Raw genomic sequence first — 12,287 nt, forward strand, 5'->3', positions numbered from 1 at the left:
TGAGAAGCCACCCCCTCGATATCGAAACCGAAAGTGTCTTTTTAGGGTGGCGCTACTTAAAATATATAGGATGCATTCCCAGGCACCACAATAGTCGTTTTAGGTTTCTCGACACCAGTATTTTTATTTAGAGCAACAATACGAAATTTTTAAAAATTCGTGTCAGTACTCCTTTAAGCTTCTTGTGCTTCGAAAGGTAGTCTCCACAATAGACTCATTCAGAGCTATACTTTCTCGTCATGAGACGCACAGGAGGAGTAGAGTAAGAGCAAAGCACAAGAACAATCCGCGCCGAATGAAGTGTGAACAGCGCACCGAACACGCGGCCAGTTCACGCCGTCTGCTGCCGACATCTAATATAGGCAAGCGCATCCGGTTACCGATAGTTTTGCTTTTCTTTCCTTTGACAATCCATATTTTGCTTTGCCACTGGAGCGCCACGTTCATGCTTTCCACTGATCGCAACTGGCGCAGCGCAGTTTCTGTGGTAGCAGCGTGCGTCAAGCGAGCGCTCATAGCTCCCTTATAGAGTTTTCATCTTGCTTCCATCTCCGCCGTGTTATCAGCGCCTAGCTGAGATGCGAACAGAGGGCGGATAGAATAGCGAAGCTCCAGTGCACGTGCGTTCAAGTCACCCGAGAGGTGTTGCTGTTTCGAACTCAATCGGTCTGAGGACGCGAGAACGAGCTCTCACTGCGCCGTCTCTTACAACGAGCATCTCGGGTGCGCGCGCGCCTACTCGGTAGCTCCGCGCTCGTGGCCGCTGCAGTGACCAAATAATTTCAAAATTAACGTCTTCAGTGCCGGCGACACCCTTTTAGGTACCTGCTGACCTTTTAATAAAAAGAAATTCAATCCTGCCTGCATTTTATACACTGGCTCGGCAAGAAGTCGGAATTGCGCATCCTTGCCTAAGGGTCTCATTGGAGGGGCCGTAACTATTAGTGCAACGACATTATGCAACATGTTTTTAATGATTGTGAAAGCTGATGTGGAGGAGAATAAGTGGACAAAGTTTAAGAAATTTAAAAAATGGGTTTTTTTTAATTGTCGTCAGAAGTTTTCATTGTTCGGTGTTTTCTTGAACTTAGCCCGATCATATCTCTTTACTGGAAAACTATATAAATCAAAGATTTGGCACTTTGGTAGATAAACATGTGAAGAACGTAATGCGGAATTTTTGTACCTCTGCTACAAGGCGTTTTTGAGATAAAGACCTTCAAAGTAAAGAAAATTTTGCCGATTGGGCCATTTTTGAGGTTTTTTATAAAAACATCTACACTACACATAAAAACTAAAAATACCTGAGCAGAAGCAAAAACATGCATATATTTAGGTAAATAAAGTTCAGCTACCTAACTTTAATATATTTTCTGCAATTCATAACGAAAGTTGGCCAAAACAGCAGAGTGGATGAGCGCTCCACTCCACCTCTTCGTCATTATTGATTTCCTGTGGTTCGAAAAAATTTTTGGCGGCAAAACAATTTGCGGATCTCTTCTTTCCACTCATCAGGCAATAATATATAAAATTTTGAAATAAATTTGAGAGGTCGACCAGCCTTCGTTTGTTCGATCTTACGTGGAATCAACCATTTCCTATCTGCAGCAAATGTGGAAATATACTTTGCGCTCATAAAGATGTCTGAAAAACAAACTGAGCAGTTGTATGATTCATGAAATTTAGTAACTATTTTTATAGTTTATATTAACATTAAGTACTCGACATTTCCGTTGAACGTCACCCATAAGATTACCACTATTTTCTGTAAATACACAATACTGCCCCACTTGGTTCAGTGTAAGCGCTTGCAGGTGTCGTTTTAAAATTATAAAACATCTGTAAAAATTTAGACAACTAAATGTGTGACACGCGCGTTTAAAGGGACGCTAAAGAGAAACAATGAATCGACTTAGATCGATGAATTGTGCTCTGAGAACTCTAACGTTGTTAATTTCGCCATCATAGGTTTGTTAATAGTGAAGAAAATAAAGTTCAAAGTTTCATTTTTAAATTTCGCGCCGAAATCTCCCGGCGTAACGTCACGGATTTCAAAGTGTATTTATCGTATTTTGGCGCCATTGCCTCATCAAACTTACCCCAAACTTGGTAAGTTCAGTCTATGGCCCCCTCAGAGGACAATGTACTTAATTTTTACCGATTAGGATCTATAGTAGTCCCCAGTAGGCTCCGTCGAAACATGTGACGTCACTGCGAATGGTGCGGAAACTTCAAGGTGGCGTCTCCACCCACATTTTGTTTTTGCGCGTTTCCTCGCTTGCTAAGCGTCTTCTCGCAGCAAGCGTGGTGTTTTTGGTATCGTGAAAGAGTGCTTTACTAATATGAGAAAAATTGTTTTGCTCTTTAATGTCCTTTACGCATAAATTTATTCACGCTACCCTTTACACGACCAATACACATTTTAAACAAAGCTTGCTCGATGAGCTATAGTAGGATAAAACTTAAGGCCGGATGACCGAAGTGCTGCAGCTGATCGCCTCCGCGACTAAAGAAATAGTCCGGCTCACGTACTCGGCAGTGTTCTCCTAAGGGGCTGTCCGGCTCACGACATCATTTCCGAGTGCGCGTCCTTGTGGGCATCCGTCTTTGAGAAGGAAATGCCGCAGACTTCTAAAGTCGTACCCGACTGTATTTTATCTCGAACAACTTTCAAAACGACAAGTTTTGCAACATACCGCAAAGCTATACGAGCCTCTAGGATTTTCTGGCTCCATTACCGGTCATTTCTAAGTTATTTCTACAGAAGAATTGGAATCAAAACTGAAATAGGACGACCCGCTACTAAGCCAGCTACGTTCAACATGGAAAGTGTTGGCCGGGGAGCGCCTGTATAACTTTACAGCATACAGATGACTTCAACAGACACGCTGAAGCGAGCGCGTCGACGATGTCTTCTAGTCCTATGGCGTGCGAATACATCGCAATTCTCAGACAGTAGGTAAGGAATGCCTTGTCTATTCGCCGCGAGATCGGGCTATACCGTCGTCGCGTTTGTGTGGATAGGCGGTCGGCGGCGTTTATACAAATGTACGCAGCGACGCTTCAGATGCGGTTTGAGTCGATTGTTGGCGAGTAAAGCGCGTTGACTGCAGCCTAATGGTGATGTGCGTGCCCTCCATTGCCACATCAATGCACGCAACCGTTCTAACGTACCTATTAATTGTGAGAGAAGTGCAATCTGCCAATCAATGGGGTACTGGCCTTCTGTCACATTCGTGTTTTGCCCCGTGCTCGATGTTTTTCTTGCTTTATTTGCACGTGTTTAAATTGTGTTTTTCCTATACCACAATATAAACTGTGTTGCGCGACTGAGCCATTGAAGTATTTACTTCTTGCTCTAGCAGCTACAAAGAAAGAGAACCTGTATTTCTGCGTAATTAGATGAAGTAGAGCTTTGTGCACTCTGCTTTTCTGTTTGCATGAATACGCGTATTGCTGTAGAAATGCGTGGCTTCAGGTCTTTTTTACCGCTAACCATCCTCTACAGACGCCAGTTCATGCTTCGCGGTATCACAAGGATTTCCAAATCGCCAACACATCACAAGATGGTGTCACTAAAATTCTGCATTTACACATCGACATTTACTTTTTTTTTCGTTTAGGACGACGCCGAATAAACTATTTGACGTGCTTGAACGAGAAAGCGGTACCCACATTGAAATGATTTTGGCGAATGGACGGTACGATGATTAGACCTAGCGCCATACCGACACGGGCATGCACTCACTTATTAAGGTGGATACAAGTCTCGTAAGGCGAAATGCTTATGTATATCGTGTAGGCATACGTACAAGCATTTGATACTCTGCTAGCACAACGGAATAAGCTGTAATCTGAGGACGCGCATGACGTACGGTGTGGCTAGCAGACGACGCAAGGAGCCATCCACACCGCGGGGTTTCGTCCACTCGCCGCTAGGTGCCGACTCTGCTCGATCTCGCCGCTAATAGGTAGAATCGATTCAGTCAAACTTGTCACGTTGGCAAGACGCTGTACGCCTGCACGGCTAATAACATAACTGGCTGTTCAGCGAGAAAAATCCGCACCGTTGAACTCTGCACTGATTCTGCAATCATGCTCTGTTAGATCAGGTAAAACGAGAACTATCTGTACAGAGCCGCATTGAAGAAATCAAGAGCAAGTCCAACGGGCGTAAATGATGCTATGTGAATGGGAGGATAGGAGGAACTAATTGACAGTGATGCGTTGTGGTTGACATGACTAGAGAGAGAGCAAATCCTTACGATTTTTTATGATGAATTCTATGCTGAAGTTTGTGTCGTTCTAGGAACGAGGGCCCGCCTGCTAGCCGGGGGGGGGGGGGGAGGAGGTGTAGCTTAGGGGCCTATGCCCCCCTCCTCCTTGCCACCGAAATTTTCACGGAGAGCGGCTTTTTACCGAAAATAAATAATGAAAATAGGTGTTTTTCTCAAATAGTCAATGGCTTCGGCAAGTGCCCCCCTCCCTCGCCCCCCCCCCCCTCCTAAAATAAAAGAAAAAAACACTCCTGGCTATGGGCCTGCCAGAGGGTAGGGTGCCTCGATACGCGCACCCTACAGTAAGGCATTTGTATTCTCCGCGCACGAACTTTACGTCAAGACAGTAATACTATGGTATTACTGTACCTTGAAAATACCAGTTAACAAAAACTTGATCAAGATTTCATTGTCAAGTTGAGGGCAGTTGTTTTTATGGTACACTTGCAGGGTGTCATAATTTATGGAATACCATTTTTAATAAAAAAAATTGTACGCAATTTAAGGTATCCTTACGCAAATTTCATTTGCGATATGAGAGCCGAGAGCGCAGGCCGCACGGAACAGGTGACTGTTCTATTCCTTCTGATCTGACAAGTTTAAATAAGGGCACTACCTGTGAACGGAATATATTTGTGATGATGTATAATAAGTAGTTTTTGTCTTCTTTCCATGTATTGTTACATGCACTAGTAACTATGAAGTTCTGAATTTCATAGTATTCTTCTTACAAAATTTTTATTGGCTGTTCGCCAGTCGTTAAAGTGACGCTATTAATGGGATCAGCCATTCAGGAGTGCTGAGTGATAAGACTGTAGCGTGTAATCGAGAATCACGCATCTCTACAAAATACTGCTACGGTGAATTTCCACTGTGCCACGACGAAAACGAAATGTTTAGCAGATGCAGCATGATCAACGCGGGTGGATACCTTAAGAAGGCACGTACGGTATTACGTTCTAATACTTAAAAGTGTTACAACAAAATTGCACGCAGCTAAGCGTTCAGTTTTGTAAATTATAGATGGAACGTTTTCATCGTAGGCGTGCGCGGGGCTGTCCATTAGGGGAGGCCAAGTTTCGACGCAGTGACCCCTTCCCCGGTCGAGTGCAAAAGAAAGCAAGCTGCCACTCTAAGCCAAAAATGGAAAAAACGAGAGTAACTGCCGGTTTTAGTCCTAAAGACCAACTGTTACTCCCCAAAAAGACCAACTGGAACAAGATGGCTGACATGGCTCAAGTTGGGGGAGTAAGCGTTTAGGGTTAGGTTGGAAGGGAGCAACAGAAGGACGAACGGCAAGTTTCTCTCGGTGCGCAACCGCTGCTCTCCTGCAGGACGCACCCTGTATCGGTCGATGCATGGGCCAGGGGCCACATTTTCTTGCGGGCTGGCATAAGGAAACTAGTTTTTGTCAACTGAACAGAGAGATACACACGCTAATAGGGACATTTGGCTTGTACGTAAACTTTTTAATGCTCCCGTGTTACCGGAACACATGTTTTAGAAAGGTTTTACCTCCCCGTACGTAAACGGATACCTTTACGTTTGAATAAATCATGAAATGTTGATGATAACGGCATTTAAATTATATTTCATTTATATAAGATTGTATAACCACTGCAGAAATATCTCGAGGGGTTTCTAGCGTAGAATACCGGGTTATCCGACGATGGTGTCGCCATCTTGTGACGCTTCGTGCAACCATAGTCGTGGACACGTTTGTTTTCGCCTAGTGTTTTAGAGGAAAAAAAATTATTGAAAAGGTAACTCATTCGTAATAATGCCGTGGCAAGGCATTTACACCAGAAGTGGAACGCACGATGTTTCTGAAATAACAATTTTTTGCTTGCCTGCTTCATCTTGTTCCCGCTAGATGGCGTCACCTATCCAGCCTGTCGGGGTATTTATATCAAGGCTTCTCACGTTTTTACCGCTTCGGTATTCTAATTCTAGGTCACTCTAGTGACTCTAGCCGCTGAAACAAAGGGATCGCAATTACTGCTCGCACTTCGGCTTTTTTTTCACTCGGCGGCTGGAGCCGATCGGCAAAGCGGGTATCGCGAGTAGCCGCGAACGAATGTGGATTTTCGAGATAGGGCCGTAAACGTAAAGCCAATCCGGAGAGTAGTTCACGTTCCGTAAAGGCCCGCGTATGCGCAAATTCGTTCCGACAACTCGTAACACGGTAACGTAAAGCTAAAAGCCCACAATACAAGCTAAAATCGCCCATTAAAAGGCATGGTTGCACTAGAACGCCAGCACCTGAAGCTGTTGTCGTCGCAAGTCAAATGGCGTGTTTGCGTATAACATTTGGCATAAATATATAGCCTGAGAGTGTGGCAATAAAATGCGAAGCTTCGCGAGACTCCGTGTATACTTCGCGACAAACAAGCGGTTGAGAGAAGTACACAATTGATAGACTTTACATTTGCGGTTTTATGCTGACAACGAGACTGACAGCGAGCTAACGCCGCTGCCTCCCCTACCCCCTCATCTCTACCTTGTCACTGGCTGATTTTGGCGGGAGGACAGTTATCGCAATCGGGTCCGGTAGTTTGAATTTGTGTTTAATCTCAGAGCAAACGGACGTTATCAGCTCGGGCGGTGTTGTCTTTTCAAAGGGGAGGCGACTCTTCCGCAAAAAATAATATTATTAATATTGATATTAATAATAACAATGATAATAAAGAAGAAGAAAACACACCTCCGGGCAAAAAAGAAAAAAAGAAAAAACTGGCCTTTTAGCTAGCGCAAAGGGAGCACAGCAAAGCCTGTGTTTTCGCGAGAGACTCATTGCCTTGACGTTTTCAGATGTATGCATTGTTACCTTCTATTCTCTTTCGAACATCACCAGTGGTTCTGCACGCCTATACTCATTTCACTAACACGTCAGAACGCGCAACGACCCGTCGGTACCTACATAAACCCGTTTCCTTTCAGACGGTGCCGTAGCGTTCGGTGGCGCAGTGGTTAGCGTGCGCGCATGGTGATTAGGTGGTCGCGAGTTCGAATCCTGTGTGTTTGTTGCAAATTTTCTGAAATTTCTTTCTGAACAAGATGTCTGTGTATCATTTGTACATCCAAACAAATATGTGTATAAACCTCAATGTGCTCTAGAAGTCAATCAAAAACGAATTTTTTTTTCGGCCCAAGAAGAAACTAAGGAGTAACGGGAAGGAGCATCCGTTGCTCCCTTGAGGAGCATCAGGAAGGAGTAACAGTTGGTCTTCAAGGAGATCAACGGTTCCTCCCCTTGCCGTTGCTCCTTTTAGGAGAGTAATGGGAGTGGCAAAGCACTTGCTCCCTCAAAGGAGGAACCCCTATACCCCCGTTGCTCTCGAAATGAAGATCAAGCGATGACGTACTTCTCCGAACGTTTTCCGGGAGTAAAAGATAGAAAGTAAACGGTTCTTGCAATGCAAAATCAGGGGCCCACGGCCACCATTATGGTCGAAAACCTGCTTCGCCATAACCCTGAACATAAACAATGACAGAGTAAAATCATGGGGCAGACTTGGCGCCTAACAAATAACAAGAATGTGAGAAATATTTGAGCAGGCAAGCATCCTCGGTGGAGGACGCTGTAGAGGCACGACGGAGTCGAGCTCAAATATCAATAGGTATAACAACATGCTGTAGGAAACCCGTATGTTTAAATGAATATCAAAGGCAAGTATGGCGTTCACTTTCGACAGCGAATAATGCGTGAACCTGATAAGAGCGGTGGCTTACGCTCCAGTTATTAATTTTGCCATATCTAATAAAATAGTTTCAGCTAATAATACACGTTAGCGTTTATTGAGATAACACCTAAAATGTTGTATCAGAGGGTCGCAGTGCTGCTTTATTAACGTTCGTTTTTCAACGATTGGATACTGTAACTACAAACCCGCTTTGCTCTTCTTTTAGCTTTGTCTGTGTTTGGGCATGTCCGGAATAGAGAAGCGAGCGGGCGCCCGCGCACCTCAGCAGGCAGGTCATGGTTTGGGCTTGTGCGACCTGTCAACACTGCGAGTCCATATAGTGCATCTTGGAAAGGCGTTTTCTTGCACTACGGCTGGCCTGAGGCGCCTTATTTTATTGCTGTGACGAGGCGTCTGCGCGTTTGAGAGATAAAGAAAAGTAGTCACAAATAATCACGCGTCCGATTTGAAACCACTTATTGCAGGAGTACCAGAGGAAAGTTTTTTAGGGCCCTTGCTTTTTGAATTTATATTGATGATTTAGTAGTCATGACGTAATATTTATAATACATGCAGATGACACCACAATTCTTGTAGCCGCAAAATATGCTGAGGATGTCATGAAGAACTCACAGGGTCCCTTATGCACTCCCCTAAGACGACTGGAAGGCGAAAGCCGCCTTCTTTTTCTTCTAGTCGATGTATGGACCCTGCCTCGCCACCTCCGAAAGCTTTCTGCACCTGACGTGCTCTTCCGCTGCCTCCAGGATCGGAGGCACCTCACCTGGTTTTGCAGTTCCTTCTTGATCGGCCCACCTTCGACGAAGCTACGATCCCATGTGATGACGTCGTCATGTGACGCCACTGTGACGTCACAATGACGTCACGAAATTTGGCGATCTGTGACGCCATGATGGCGTCATATGGTGACGTCATCACGTGATAATTTTCGCATCACTCGTGTTGACGCCGCCGACGGGCCCACATGAAAATGGGATGTGAATTCCCAGCTGGAAATCGGGTTTCCAGCCTGGTTTTCAGCTGGAAACGGCTCTTCAGGCTGGGAATTTTCCATTCCCAGCTGGAAATGGTATTTCCAGCATGAATATGAAAATAATTCCCGACTGGAAAGCTATTTCCAGCTTGAAGTTTCCAGTTCCAGTTGGGAAGTTATATTTCAAGCTGGAAATTTTTCCAGCTTCAGTTGGGAAATAATTTGCTCAGCATGCAGTTTTCCTGTTTGAGCGAGGAAGTGGTATAGTTGACAAAAGGAATTCCAGCTGCCCAAAGATTGATCTTCATACAAGTGACAGCAGATTAAATGTATAATGCAGACCGTGCATTTAGACATGACTTAGAACAGTGGTTCTCAAATGGTCCGCGAGGTCATTATGGGGGGTCTGCAAAACCCAAGCTTGCAAAAAAAAAAAAAAGTTTTTTGAGGGCATGTCCCGTGACAGCGGTCCCTTCTGGTTTTTGGTATGCTTCACCGCATAACATGTTTGCATTGCGACGTAGCTGACTTATGTTTCTTCCTCATAAGGTGGCTGTAAAGTATCTGTTGCAGTTTTCTGCGACTTATGCGAGCATGATTTTTCCAGGCTTGCATATTTGAAAAGCAAACATCGCGATGAAGAGGTTCAATGTGGCTGCAGGCTAAACAACTTATTGAAGCATTGCCACGTAGAAATAAAAGGCACCTGCATATTGCGTATTCACACGCTGCATATTGCGTACGTATACCCCCCCCCCCCCCCCTCTACCACTGACTCATTTTGCAACCGTGATCTTCCGCGCCCCGTACGGCTGGGTTGCAAAATAATTAAAAAAGTCACAGTTTCGCCGCAACGGCGAAGCAATGATTGCGATAGCAATAAATTGTAATGTAACGCGAAGAACGGAAAGCATGCAGCTCGAAATTGCCAGCGCATCGCTCGAGCCCAAAGGACGCACGAAAAGAACGCACACAGGACGAGCGCGAACTAATGCGTCACAGCTCGACACTTGAAGTGCACTGCTCAAACATAAAGCGGGACCTACGAAACAAACGAACAGGTACACACAAGACGAGCGTGAACTAAATGTCACAGTTGTTACTTATTTCTGTTTGAACAGCGCGCTCCTTTCGCAAATGCGGCCGCTGCAGCGAGCGAAGCGAAGCACCGCACCGGCCGCCCCTTCTTTCTTTGAGATAAGCGCACGAAAGCGACGACGCCCTGTAGAGCGAACAGCAACGGCGTTCGCAGGGGCGGTGCGACGATCTTTAAAGCGCGCAACACGCGCGCACGTCGCGCCATCTATGTGGCCACTAAGAAAGCATGCTGAATTACATGGTGTATATAAATAGCTCGCCTAGCAGGCTGAGGGACGGTGCTGCCGTGGCCTAACGTCTAACGCACCGGGCTGCAAAGCGAGAGGTCGCCCGTTCGATTCCGCGCGTCGGAAAGAATTTGTGGCCTTTCTATATATATACATACTTATACATATACGGTGAATGACGGCGACGGGGACGGACATTTTCCAGCCGAGACTGTCCATATAATTGCTATCGCAATAAAATAACCTTTTATTTGACCTTTTCAGTAGTCGTGCGCCCAGTCGACACGGCATTACAACCAGGTGCTTGTTCAGCCGTTGCGCCAATAGCTAGTGTTTGAACAATATTAGTTACTTCCTTGTGAAAAGGAGCCTTATTTTCAACATTCGCCATGGACTGTCACGATCGAATAGCAGTTAACTTTGCTAAATTGCTCTGTCCGACGCCGCGGCCATGAAACACGCCGCACTGCCGCGATGTTTGTTGGCATCTCAGTAGCTCTATTCTCGTATCATTTCTCGGTGACTTATGACGTTAATGCTAAATAATAACCTGCTCTGTATTATAAATACGGTATACAGAAATTGTATTCCTTTTTTAAGGTTAATACCGTTAAAGACAGCGGTCCAATAGACCGCATAAATTATTCTGTCGCCGCAGTCAGCCACAGTTTCGAACAGCACATGGCGGCCAGTCGTGGTGATATCTGTACGTGTGTGTGCTCGGTGTTCGCTAGTCTAGGGTGTTTCTTTGATGAATATCTGTGTGACAGTTACATGGAATAGTTATTTTTGGTCAGGTTTATTTCTGGAAAGTGTTACGAGTGATGACCAGCATGTTCGAGCGGTTTTTATTGCCGTACTGTGTGCGATGTCTTGGATACACCAGCGTTGATCAAGGGACAGCGATTTTCTCAGCTCTGATTGTTCCATTTGGAGGTAAGTTGCAGTTATATATTTCAAGTGTAAGTGAACATTTGTCCCGAATGTTTGTGGGCTTCGTTATCACAGTGTCATGTTACCTGGCTGTGCGTAATGTTTATATATGCGCGAAGTACACTATAGGCCGGTTTGCGTAAGCAGCCTTTGTCTCCAATGACCCTGTGCCGTGCAATGCTTGTACCTAATGGTGCGCATGCGTCTATGCAACAAACGCCAATAATTACATATGTTCGAGTGAATTCATTGGACGTCTATTCAGCGTAGTTGAAGGTCGATATAAATAATCGTTACATACTACAGTATAAACTGCAGTGCTCATCAGATCTTGTTCACCTTTGCTTTTTACACTGCATTGATTCTGTGTTGTGGTACTGTTTTTGAAAGCGGTATTGATGCTGTTCATGTTATTTGGTAAAACTATATTTTTGCTAGAATTACGTTTTATGAGTCATTGTGGTTTTGATGTTCCCTCACTATGTATAAATATTCTTTTCAGGTGGTGTACAAGGACTCATTCCACATCTCGAGATATGTTCCAACACAAGCGTTTAAATAAATGCTGTTAAATTTCACCACCATGTTCTTTGACTGTGTGCAGTTCACTGGACGAACAGGTCCTGTAGGAACCATGCTAAGACGCATGCGATGTAGCAGCGAGGTGAAATCTGAAAATTCTTCCATTTCCAGTTGGGAATGAAGAATTGCAAGTGGAAATTTTGCCATTTCCTGCTGGAAATATTTGCTGGAAATATTTCCATTTCCAGCTGGGTTATGGAACCTGGAAATTTTTCCAGCTAGATTATTTCCCAACTGCAGCCTTTCCGATTTCCAGCTAGATTATGGAACTGGAAATGTAATCCAGCTGGATTTTTTACCAGCTCCTTTCCCAGCTAGAAAAAGGTCCAGCTGGGCAAAATTTCCGGTTCCATAATCCAGCTGGAAGTAAAAACTTTTTCACGTGGGGGGGGGGGGGGGGCGCCGACGCGGGACGCTTGTGAATTATCGCGTTTGATGAAGAATCTAGTGCTTTCGTCTTAATAAAGCCAACAAGTGCTGTGAAAATTATCTT

General features: G+C 44.8%; 1 long non-coding RNA gene across 1 annotated transcript; it reads left to right on the forward strand.

Moving 5' to 3' along the window:
- Positions 1–10,907: 10,907 nt before the first annotated feature.
- On the forward strand, positions 10,908–11,790 carry LOC125760328 (uncharacterized). The gene is made up of 2 exons (XR_007417870.1): positions 10,908–11,215; positions 11,715–11,790. It is a non-coding gene; the product is annotated as an uncharacterized LOC125760328 (long non-coding RNA).
- Positions 11,791–12,287: the final 497 nt, after the last annotated feature.

Source organism: Rhipicephalus sanguineus, chromosome 10 (assembly GCF_013339695.2).
Source record: "Rhipicephalus sanguineus isolate Rsan-2018 chromosome 10, BIME_Rsan_1.4, whole genome shotgun sequence".
NCBI lineage: Eukaryota > Metazoa > Arthropoda > Arachnida > Ixodida > Ixodidae > Rhipicephalus > Rhipicephalus sanguineus.